The sequence below is a fragment of the Artemia franciscana genome, unplaced genomic scaffold (genome assembly GCF_032884065.1).
Source record: "Artemia franciscana unplaced genomic scaffold, ASM3288406v1 PGA_scaffold_89, whole genome shotgun sequence".
Lineage (NCBI taxonomy): Eukaryota > Metazoa > Arthropoda > Branchiopoda > Anostraca > Artemiidae > Artemia > Artemia franciscana.
The window spans coordinates 145,332-157,381 of NW_027062717.1; the positions used below are offsets into that span (position 1 = coordinate 145,332).

General features: G+C 34.2%; 1 protein-coding gene across 2 annotated transcripts in view; it reads left to right on the forward strand.

Moving 5' to 3' along the window:
• LOC136042236 (cuticlin-4-like) overlaps positions 1–12,050 on the forward strand; it is a 67,028-nt gene that overhangs the window by 29,691 nt on the left and 25,287 nt on the right. Inside the window, exon 1 of one of the 2 annotated variants that reach the window (XM_065727174.1) lies at positions 9,984–10,179. The exons of the other annotated variant lie outside the window; for it this stretch is intronic. The gene's annotated coding sequence lies outside the window, so the exon portion shown is untranslated. Of the gene's footprint in view, positions 1–9,983; positions 10,180–12,050 lie in introns of those variants that run through there. 2 annotated transcript variants of the gene reach the window in all.

A 12,050-nucleotide genomic window follows, 5' to 3' on the forward strand; every position in this document is an offset into this window, starting at 1 on the left:
CTTGTTTTAAATAATGCTGGAAAATGCAGCACTCCCTTCATGTAAATTCTCTTCCCCTTGAAATTTTATCCATAGAAAGATCTCCCCGCTTAAATCTCAACGCCGACCCCCCTCTCACCAGAATAAATCCACCCTGAAAATGTCTCTATACTTCCAAATAACCAATACTACATGCAAGCAATGGGCAAAGTTCATAACTTGCAACCTTTCCCCCGAGGACTGTGGGGGATTCAGTCGTCTTCAAAGACACAGTTATTAGATTTTTCGACTATGTTTAAGAAAATGGCAATCTTAAAATTTTTATCCGGTGATTTCTGGAAAATTTGAGCGTGGGAGGGGGCCTAGTTGCCCCATAATTGGCTGGACACATAAAAAAGGCACTATAACTTTTAATGTCCATTCTAATAGGCCTTTTCGGAATATTCTAGGACAACTGAATTGATTTGATCCCCCCGAAAAAAAAAATAAAATAAAAAACACATAAACAAGCATCCGTGATCTTTCTTCTGACAAAAAAAAAAATACATTTAATAGATAGGTGCTTGAAACGTCTCCAGTTGGGTTTTCTGATACGCTGAATCTGATGGTGTGATTTTCATTAAGATTCTATGACTTTCAATGGTTATTTCCCCTTTTTTTTTCAGAAGTGAGGCACATTTTCCTAGGCTAGTAGCATTTGAAGGGTAAGACTAAGCTTGATGAAACTTACATATTTAAAATCAGCATAAAAATTGTTACCACGAACTCTTTGAAACATGACTATATTATATGACTGTTTGGATTTGAGAAGGTGAGAAATTCTGAAGTAATATTGGAAGTTGCACTCCTTTTCCAGGGCTAAGTCAAATGTTGTGAATTTTGACATTTTCTACATTTCATTAGTTAATTAAAAAAAAAAAAAATCGATGCCATTCCACTTTTTAAACTGAGGATTTCATGAAGATATGACAAACGAGTTTTGATGCAGCAATACTATTTGAAAAAGTATAAAAATTACAAAAAACTTCAGAAACGTTTATTTTGTTGAGTTTCTTTGCCAGCCGCCATTTTGCTTCAGTGGAATCCTCCTCTGGACATGGATCTTACGCAGACGAAGAGGCTTTCAAACATTCAGTATTCCCCTTGGTCTTGTAGTGCTGTTCAATCTCGGTTTCAAAATACTCCTGGTGTTCGTTGGGGATGAACTTCAGGATATACTTGACATCTTTGATTTTCGCTACAGGTAGATCAATCTTTTTGCCACTAAGTTTGAGCAAAACAAGACATTCAACAACATAGATAGCCAAAGTGTTGGGACACTTTTTAACCGAAGTACATTCTGGTAATATAGTAGCCATTTGTGAGTCTCCAGAGAAGGAGGTTTTGAACCAAACTCTCTTAGCGTTATCGTGACAGAACTCAAGTTGTTTTACCTTTGAATACGGTACCAACGTATGCTGGCTTTCGAAAGTCAAAGAACTTTGACTGGGTCATTTGCAGGACATTAAAAGGATGTATCTTTCTTGCTTTCAGCTTCAACTTTCAACTTTCTCACCAGATCTAGTGGGGAAAACAAATCAATGTGCTTTAGGCCCCGTTCAAATTTTGAAAACCTTAGTTAGGACCAAACCGCCCTCAGGGGACGTAACATTTATGCACTATTACTGCTACTATTGTTCCTATTACTACCACTACTACTTTGAAGCTACACATATGAAGGTGAAAAGTCGACAGAATATTTAGGGGGAATTTGAACTAATTCAAATCACACTAAGAGCACGCAGATTGTCAAAAGGATGTATCTGAAAAACTGATTTGGTTTTTATGTTGAAACTTTGGAGAATACTTAAAGGGGAAGATCTGTGATAAAACGGTAATGTATGCATATTAACCTAACACTTATACTACTGCTACTTTTACTTTTGCTACTAATGCTACTAAACTAATCCAATTGCATCAACTTGTAAGGCTTAGAGTATTAAGCTGAAAAGCGTGTCAAAAGGGTATAAAAAGTGCACATCAACAATATTTTTGGAACGGTTTAACGTGTCAAGGTGAAACTTCTTGAGAATCATGAAAGTGATGTTCAACTGACCAAACAGCAATATGCATATGTCCTACCGCTATTAATACTGCTGCTGCTACTGCTACTACTACTACTAATAAAATACTAACACTACAACTACTTCTATTGCCACCGAAACTTGATGAAAAAATTTAAGTGTTCAAAAATTTTAAGTGTTAAAATTAAGCTGACAGTGCACATTCATTTCATTTTTTTGCTTTAAAATACAAATTATGTTCTGGCCTTCATTGGGTTTTTGAGTTTGACTCAGTTATTCATTGTGATTTTTGCTCTTTTTTGGGTTTCATTTATTTACTGATGCTGATCTGTGGTAGTTTTACGCTTGGCAGATTATTTTATTTTAGTTGGGTTCTTTTTTTATTTAATGGAGTTCTTTTCTTTTCTCTGAAAAACTCATTTTGTGGATATAGATTTAAAATTAATGTTTCGAAAAAAAATGCACTGGCTTCAACTAATAACGAGGATGACATTTATTTTGTAAGAAAATAAAAGTCTTATGCACAAAATCTGATTGCAGAATGGTTTTGATGATGGAAGTTACAATCAGGATTGAGTATGGGAAAAAAGTGGACTAGTAGGATTTATAGTGGTTCTAGAAAAGTGGACTAGTAGAGTATTATAAATCTAGTGGTTTCTAGTGATTTCTAGTCAATAATCTAGTGATTTATGTGCTTATTTAGTAATTATTTTTCGAGAATCTAGTGATCTTTTTTACCGTATGTTAGCCCTGTCCTAAAGTAATAGCAACAATCTATTTAGTTTGTCCAATCATTGTAAGGCGGAGAGTGCTTAATCTTTGTTGGCCTGTCATTAATGCTGCTTCATTTAATTACTGCTAATTACTGTAAGGAGCGACCCGGCTCAATAGTAAACAAAACTCTTAAAAAATGGACTTTTGATGCAAAAAGATACATCAAAAGAATCAGATTTTCATTTTGATTCTAAATATATAAGTTTCATAAAATTTAGTCTTTGTCATCAAAAGTTACAAGCCTGAGAAAATTTGCCTCATTTTGGAAAATAGGCGGAAACGCCTCCTAAAAGTCATAGAATCATAACAAAAATCACATCATTGAATTCGGCGTATCAGAGAACCCTATTGTAGAAGTTTCAAGCTTCTATCTACAAAAATGTGGAATTTCGTATTTTTTTTTTTTTTGCCAGAAAACAAATCACGGGTGCGTGTTTATTTGTTTTTTTGTATTTGTTTAGTTTTTTTCCAGGGGTCATCGTATTGACCAAGTGGTCCTAGAATGTCGCAAGAGGGCTCATTCTAACGGAAATGAAAAGTTATATTGCCCTTTTTAAGTGACTAAAAATTGGAGGGCACCTAGGCCCCCTCCCACGCTCACTTTTTTCCTAAGGTCAACGGATCAAAATTTTAAGATAGCCATTTTGTTCCACATAGTCGAAAACCATAATCACTATGTCTTTAGGAATGAGTTTCTCCCCCACAATCCCTGGGGTACGGACTGCAGGTTACAAACTTTGACCAGTGTTTACGTACAGTAATGGTTATTGGGAAGTATTCAGACGTTTTCAGGGGGATTTTTTTTTTGGTTTAGAGGGTGGGGTTAAGGGGAAGGGGCTACTTGGAAGGATATTTCCTTGAAGGAATGAGTCACGGGGGGCGCAGGATTTTCTAACATTACTGTAAAAAAAAACAATGAAAAAATAAACCTGAAAACGTTTTTTCAATTGAAAGTAAGGAGTAGCATTGAAACTTAAAACGAACAGAGATTATTACGCATCTGAGGGGTTCTAAAAAACACTTTAGCATAAAGAGCGAGGTATTTAGGAGAAGATTAATACCTCGCTCTTTATGCTAAAGTATTTTTCGTAATTTCAACTATTTATTATACGGCCTTTCTAATTCAGGGGTCATTCTTAAAGAATTAGGACTAAACTTACGATTTAGTGTAAAGAGCGAGGTATTAACGAGGGTAAAAACCCCCTCTTATACATAATAAAATAATAAGAATATAAAAGCGTGTTACGTAAGTTAATTCTAAGTTACGTATATTTTATACTAATGAAAGAGTTCGTTAAAAATTTGAAGTTCTAGTTGCCAAGTAACCGAAAAATTGGAGGGCAACTATGCGTCCTTCCCCACCCCTTTATCTTTCAAAATCGTCTGATCCAAACTAAGAAAAAGTCATTCAGCCAAAAAAAGAATTAATATACAAATTTTATTTTAATAATTTATGTGCGGAGAGCCAAAATCAAACATGCATTAATTCAAACACTTTCAGAAGTTAAATAAAAAAAAACTAGTTTTTCTAACTGAAAGTAAGGAGCGACATTAAAACTCAAGCCGAACAGAAATTACTCCGTATATGAAATGGGTTGTCCCCTCCGCAATCCCTCGCTCTTTACGCTAAAGTTTGACTCTTTGCCACAATTCTACTTATAAAAACAATTAAAAGCTCTAGCGTAAAGAGCGAGGGATTGCGAAGGAGACAACCCATTTCATATACGGAGTACTTTCTGTTCGTTTCAAGTTTTATGTCGCTCCTTACTTTAAATTAAAAAAAACTAGTTTTTTTTTATTTAATTGTCGTTATACATGCATTGTCACTGACAGAAATAAAACAGTGTTAAATCGGAAAAATTAGAAAAAATGAAGTATTTTTAACTTATGAACGGATGATCGGATCCTAATGAAATTCGATGTTTGGAAGGATATCGTGTCTCAGAGCTATTGTTTGAAATCCTGACTGGATCCGGTGATATTGGGGAGAACGGGTGGGGGGACCAAAAATCTTGGAAAACGCTTAGAGTGTAGGGATCGGGATGAAACTTGGTGGGGAAAATAAGCACAGGTCCTAGATACGTGATTGACATAGCCGAAACAGATCCGCTTTCTTTGGGAGAGTTGGGAGGGGGGGTTAATTCTGAAAAATTAGGAAAAATGAGGTATTTTTACTTATGAAGGAGTGATTGGATCTTAATGAAATTTGGTGTTTGGAAGGATATCGTGTCTCAGAGCTCTTATCATAAGTCCCGACCGGGTCCAGTGACATTGGGAGGAGTTGGGGGGACCTAAAATCTTGGAAAACGCTTAGAGTGGAGGGATCGGGACGAAAATTGGTGGGAAAAATAAGCAGAAGTCCTAGATATGTAATTGACATAACTGGAATGGATCTGCTCTCTTTGGGGGAGTTGGGGGGAGGGTTAATTCTGAAAAAATGGAATAAATGAGGTATTTTTAACTTACGAAGAAGTGATCGGATCTTAATGAAATTTCTTATTTAGTAGGACCTCGTAACTCAGATATCTCATTTTAAATCCCGACTGGATCCAATGTCATTGGGGCGAGGGGGGAACCGGAAATCTTGGAAAAGGCTTAAAGCGGAAAGATCAGGATGAAACATCGTGGGAAGAATAAGCCCAAGTGTAAGATTCGTGACTGACATAATCGGACCAGATCCACTTTCTTTGGTGGAGATGGGGGGGGGGTGTAGTTTGGAAAAATTAGAAAAAAATGAGGTATTTGTAACTTACAAACGGGTAATCATATCTTATTGAAATTTGATATTTAGATGGATATGGTGCTTTAAAGCTGTTATATCAAATTCTCACCAGATCCGGTGACATTGCGGGGGGGGGGGGTTGGAGGGGGAAACCGGAAATCTTGGAAAACGTGAAAATTGAGGTATCTTTATCTTACGAATGGGTGATCGGATCTTTATGAAACTTGATATATAGAAAGATCTTATGTTCCAGATGCTCCATTTTAAATTCTAATCGGATCCACGGACTTGGGGGTTGGAGGGGGAAACAGAAATCTTGGAAACCGAAAATCTTGGAAAATGCTGAGAGTGGAGAGATCGGGATGAAACTTGGTGAGAAGAATAAGCACAAGTCCGACATACGTGATTGACATAGACAGACTGAATCCACTCTCTTTGGGGGACCCGAGGGTTGTTTTTTTTGGAAAAGTTAGAAAAATTGAGGTATTTGTAACTTAAGAACGGGTGACTGGATCTTAATGAAATTTGATATTTAGAAGGAACTCAGGTCTCAGAGCTCTTATTTTAAATCCTGACCGGACCTGTTGACATTAGGGGGAGCAGGATGGGAAAATCGGAAATCTTGGAAATGCTTATAGACTTACTTTACTCTCATATTGGAATCCTTCAGTAAAGAAAAAAAAATATATTAACTTTTAGACATGAAATACTCCCAATCATATTTGAAAAAAAAAATGGTGAAGTGGAGCGGAAAGGTTTTTTAAATTTAAACACGTACACAGAGAAGAAAAATATAAACTGGAGTTATATGCAAACAAGAAGTTCTACTTGTTATTCCTTCGAAAAATTAAAATTGAAAGGAATCTTCAAGATGAAATGAGAAAGGAAGATTTTTTTTTCTTTAATCTATAATGGAAAAAGTTAGCATTATATGGACATCTTTATGCTGAACATAACTCCTATAATGACAGCAAACCTACCAAGAAGAAAAATACCTCTTAAATTTTGTCAAATTAAGTTGATATATTTTCTTTTTTGCTCTAATGTTATTCCCCTCTTCTCAAAATCACTGGCTAAATTATAACTTTGGGGAATAGGACATCAATAAAGGAAAATTTTAACTGCAGACTCCCAGGCACAAAATAAATCTTAACTTCTTTTTTTTTTCAAGGTTTAAGTAGACCAGAAGTTTTAGAGAACACAACAGCAAAAGCAGTGACGAACCTCGAGGGTGTTGCCATCAACTCCAGAACGATTGAGATTAAGTATGAGATACCCACACTCTATCTTGGTCTCAAAGGATACACAGAAATACTAATACTTTACAGAGACATGTAAGTAGTCATTAAGTTTTGATGAGAATAAAATTTACCGTATTTATTTTTCAAAGTGCACTTGGATGAAACGAGCTTAACATTGTGGATGATATCTTAAAGGAGATTGAAACCAGGGTTCCCATCTGGTGAAAAACACTAGGTTCTAATGATTTTTTGGTTGACTTAGTGATCTTCTTCAATAATTTAGTGATTTTTGTGCTGATTTAGTGATTAGTATTGTTAAGACAACAGGAAAATCATTAGAAATAGTGATAAATTACTAGGAGTGGCAACCCTGATTGAAATAGCTCTATTTTGATAATATTACTAATAACCTTTTTGTGTGTGTTTGTGGGAGAGATACATAGAGACAAAGAGACACACCAAAAGACAGACAGAGAGATTAATAATATAAAATACAACGTCAATCTAACACCCAATCCAAGAATTTCAAAACTAAAAACACAAAAATGGTTATATCTACTTTTTTCTTAGCGTGCGTTTTTCAACTTCACATTTAAAATGTCGGAATCAGCCGTTGAACATATGTAACGCACGACACTACATCCAATTTCGACTGAATTCTGATGTATAAAAGAAAATGGATAAAATTGAACGATACCGCAGGTGTAGGTTAAATGATAAGTTAATTAATAAAGAGCTTACGCAAGGATGATATTTCTTTGTTTTTAAACAATATGAAATTAGCTATATTATGAAAAACCCATTTGTGTGTGTGAGAGAGAGAATATATATATATATATATATATATATATATATATGTCAAGAGAGATTTTTTACAATCATATTCATCTTAAAGATTGTAAATGTTTGACAACTAACTACACTGCAAACTACACTAACTGTGTAAGACAACTACACTGTTTTTAAGCTGTTTTGTCGAATATTTTTTAGCTTTTTTTGCTAATTTTTCACTTAGGTTTTCTTACGCTTCAAAATTATGAATTACTTAGGAGTATACCTTATTTTTGGTCAATGTTGCCAAGCTGCGCTGTGAAAGTTAATAATCGAAATTAATTTGCTAAATTTCTCATTTAACTTTCCATTGTCGTTCTTCCTAAGACGACTACACATTCTTAAGTTGTTTTGTACCACATTTTTTAGCTTATTTTTTGCTGATTTTTCATTTACGTTTTTTCTTACGCTTCAAAATTATGATTTACTTAGGAGTTTACTACATTTTTGTCAATGTTGCCATACTGACCATTGAAAGTAAATACTCGAAATTAATTTGTTAAATTTCTAATTTAACTTTCCGTTGTCAACTACACCAATCCTAAGACAACTACACCTTCTTAGGGTGTTTTGTCGAATATTTTTTTAGCTTATTTTTCGCTGATTTTTCACTTACGTTTTTTCTTACGCTTCAAAATTATGAATTGCTTAGGAGTATGCCACATTTTTGTCAATGTTGCCATACTGACCATTGAAAGTAAATACTCGAAATTAATTTGTTAAATTTCCAATTTAACTTTCCGTTGTAGTTCTCCCTTAGACAACTACACTTTCTTAAGCTGTTTTGACCAATATTTCTTTAGCTGAATTTTTGCTGATTTTCCACTTACACTTTTTCTTACGCTTCAAAATTATGAATTACTTAGGAGTATACAAAATTTTGTCAATGCTGCCACACTGACCTGTGAAAGTAAATAATTGAGATTAATTTGTTAAATTTCTAATTTAACTTTCCGTTGTAGTTCTCCCTAAGACAACTACACCTTCTTAAGGTGTTTAGTCGGATATTTTTTTAGCTTATTTTTTTGCTGATTTTTCACTTACGTTTTTTCAAAATGTAAAAACGTAAAACTTACGCTTCAGAATTATGAATTACTTGGAGTGTGCCACATTTTTGTCAATGTTGCCACACTGACCAATAAAAGTAAACAATCGAAATTAATTTGTTAAATTTCTAATTTAACTTTCTGCTATAGTTCTCCCTATGACAACCACACCTTCTTAAGCTATTTTGTCCAATATTTTTTTAGCTTATTTTTTGCTGATATTTCACTTACGTTTTTTCTTACGCTTCAAAATCGTGAAGTGCTTAAGAGCACACTACATTTTTGTCAATGTTAGGACACTGAACCGTGAAAGTAAATAATCAAAATTAATTAGTTAAATTTCTAATTTAACTTTCCGTTGTAGTTGGAAAGACAACCTAGACAACTACACCTTTTTAAGCTGATTGCTTATTTTTTGCTGATTTTTCAATAATATTTTTTTTTACGCTTCAAAGGTATCAAGTTCTTAGGAGCGTACCACATTTTCGTTTATGTTGCAACACTGAACCGTGAAAGTAAATAATCAAAATTAATTAGTTAATTTTTGTCGGGCTTTTCGTTTTTAAGAATTCAAACATTAACAATCTTGTCATTCCCAAAGACAACTACAGCTTCTTAATTTTTTTTTTTACCAAAATGCAAAAAAAACTTCCCCAGAGAGGACGTCCTCCCGTTACAGGAACTCTCCGCTTATGGTAGCCATATTTCAATGGCAACCATATCAAATAAGCTGAAGTGACGGCACGGCCCCATTTTTAAATTTCATTCCTGTTCTTTTTCTTTCCTTTTTGGATTTTCGGCCGCTATTATTTAAAAAAATAAAAATATATATTTAATATAATTTCCATTTACATAATTGGCAACGTTGTTCTCACTCATACACACACTCCCCCAATCAGAAACTCAAACTCTCTTTCTCACTTCTTTTTTCACACACTCATATTTATATTTTCTTAAGCTGTTTGGTACCATGTTATTAGCTTGTTTTTACCTATTTTTCGCTCCCGTTTTAACGCTTCAGATTAGTGAAGTGTTTAGGTGATTACAATATTTTCGTCAATGTTGCAACACCGAACCGTGTAAGTATATAATCAATATTAATTAATCAAATTCGGTAGCCATTTTTGTCCGTGAAAAATCTCTCGTGACAAATTAAAAAAGTCGCATTTATTTTCACTATTGTTGGTACTGTAAAGAGGCTGCTATTATTGTCCCATAGAATTTCAGCTACACTTTAGCTTAATCATTCTTTTGATAGCGTAAACCATATTTTAGCTATATAGTAAAATATTACTCTTCTAGTTATGGACATTATAGCCTAGATTATAGTGTAGACTATAGACGTGCTAGACTATGGACATTAGAATTCCGAGAGCCAGACGACACATTCAGTAGTGTTAATCAGAAACATCTTCTGACAGTAGAATCAAATTGGTTCAATCACAAATTTGAAATCAAGGTCAAAGTTCATCTTGAGCTAGGAGGATCTTCTGAATCTGATGTCATTCAAGTTGAAACACCCGGTAAGTCCAAGGATATATATTTCTCAGGATATATATTTAAGTATAAACAAATTTGTTTTGGTAAGGAAAAGGGGGATTAAAGTAAAAGAATAAAACAAATCAGACGAATAACACAAAAAAGGTAATAACAGAAAATTTTGCTAAAATGTGGTGGATCGGGATGAGGCAGAAGGCCTAAGGACGGGTTCGATACAGGTTTAGTCTGCTATTAATGGGTTCTTTTTTCAAATGTTTAGGTATTTCATATAAAAAGATTAACATTGTCTCATTTATAGCTTAGACAGCCAGTTTTTAGAATTACGGTATGCGAGGGTAATTTACAATACTATTTATACCATATTTCTCAAAACAGAGCTTCAGCTGGTTATGTCATTGATGACGAAACAGAACCATTGTCTAAAGTAAATGAACATCAGAAATGATTTTGTTTTCAGAAACCATCAATTTTAAAAATACTAAAAGTAAAGCTAATTATAAAATCCTAACTCTTATATACCTCCGTATTATTTGAAACCACAAAAATAAGTTTCGAAGATTCCAAAAAAGAACGTAAATATATAAGAAAAAGTGCAAAGATAGACAAATTATGTAAAAAAAATACAAGTGAAAAATACATCATCAACGAAAAAATTGGACAAAATGGTGGTTTCCTACACCGTATCTTTTGCCTTGAAACTATACCGAAGATATCTAAATTACTCATAAAATATTTTTTGTTTGTCCAAGGTGGAAGATAAAGAACAAATTAAAAATTTTTTAATAACTTTGCCTTTTAAATGCATATTACTTTTCTTAAGAATAGTGAAAAGATCTGAAGCAAACAGGTCACGGAAAAACACACAATGAACACGTAGCGAGGATTGAAGTTTTGCTTGCTTATTATACTTTCCTTGGTTAGCAACAATCAATGATCAATCTGGATTTTTTATTTTTTTTATTATTTTTTTTTTATTATTACTAATCTTGGGAACAGCCTACTAATGCGGACTTATTGGATAGTTGGAGCATTGTATCTACGCACATGTTGGCCAGTGGGTGTTTTATCAGCAGAATTAACAATTTTATGCGTATCAGTAGGCATCAAATCGATTGCTGTTTTGAACAGACGCACTAAATTATTATTTTCGTGGAAAAGATGTTGTAATTGGGAAACGATAGTCCTTTCAACATCAGGAGAAATTTCGCAACGTGCATTCAATTCAGAATTGCTATCACTGATGAAGTACAGTTGTAAAAATTTATGATTCTCACCTGAGAATGGTAGAAGGGACCCTGCTCTATGATAAATTTGCCCTTTTACTTTGAAAGTAGGCATAAATTGATCTTGATTCTCGATTTGGGCACCAAACGACGTCATTTGGAAACATGAGTTATATTTTCTGATGTTTAACAAAAAATGCTTAGATTCTGACGTAGTTCCAGTAAGCAAAGTCTTCAATGGCCTTAGTGGTGCAGCCAGTTGAAGAAGTTTAACTTTTCCTAAAGTGCAACACATTCCTATTGTTTCACCATTAAATTTCAAGGCCTTGCAATAGGGACAAGTTTTAGACATAGTCCCGATTTGAACACATCTGCTCAATCTATAATCATCGAATGGGCTGTACCTGAATCCCAGGCGACAATTTTCAGGTTGCTCTTGTGATCCCTCGGCACGATTTCTTTTGGTAATTTTTCTTCGAGCCGCGAGCCTGTTTTCACGTTGTTCTTGTGATTCCTCGGCACGATTTTTTGTGTAATTTCTCTTTTAGCCGCTAGCCTGTTTTCACGTTGTTCTACTGATTTCTCGGCACGATTTTTTGGTAATTTCTCTTTGAGACGCAAGCCTGTTTTTACGCTGTTCTTGTGATTCCTTGGCACGCTTTCTTTTCTTA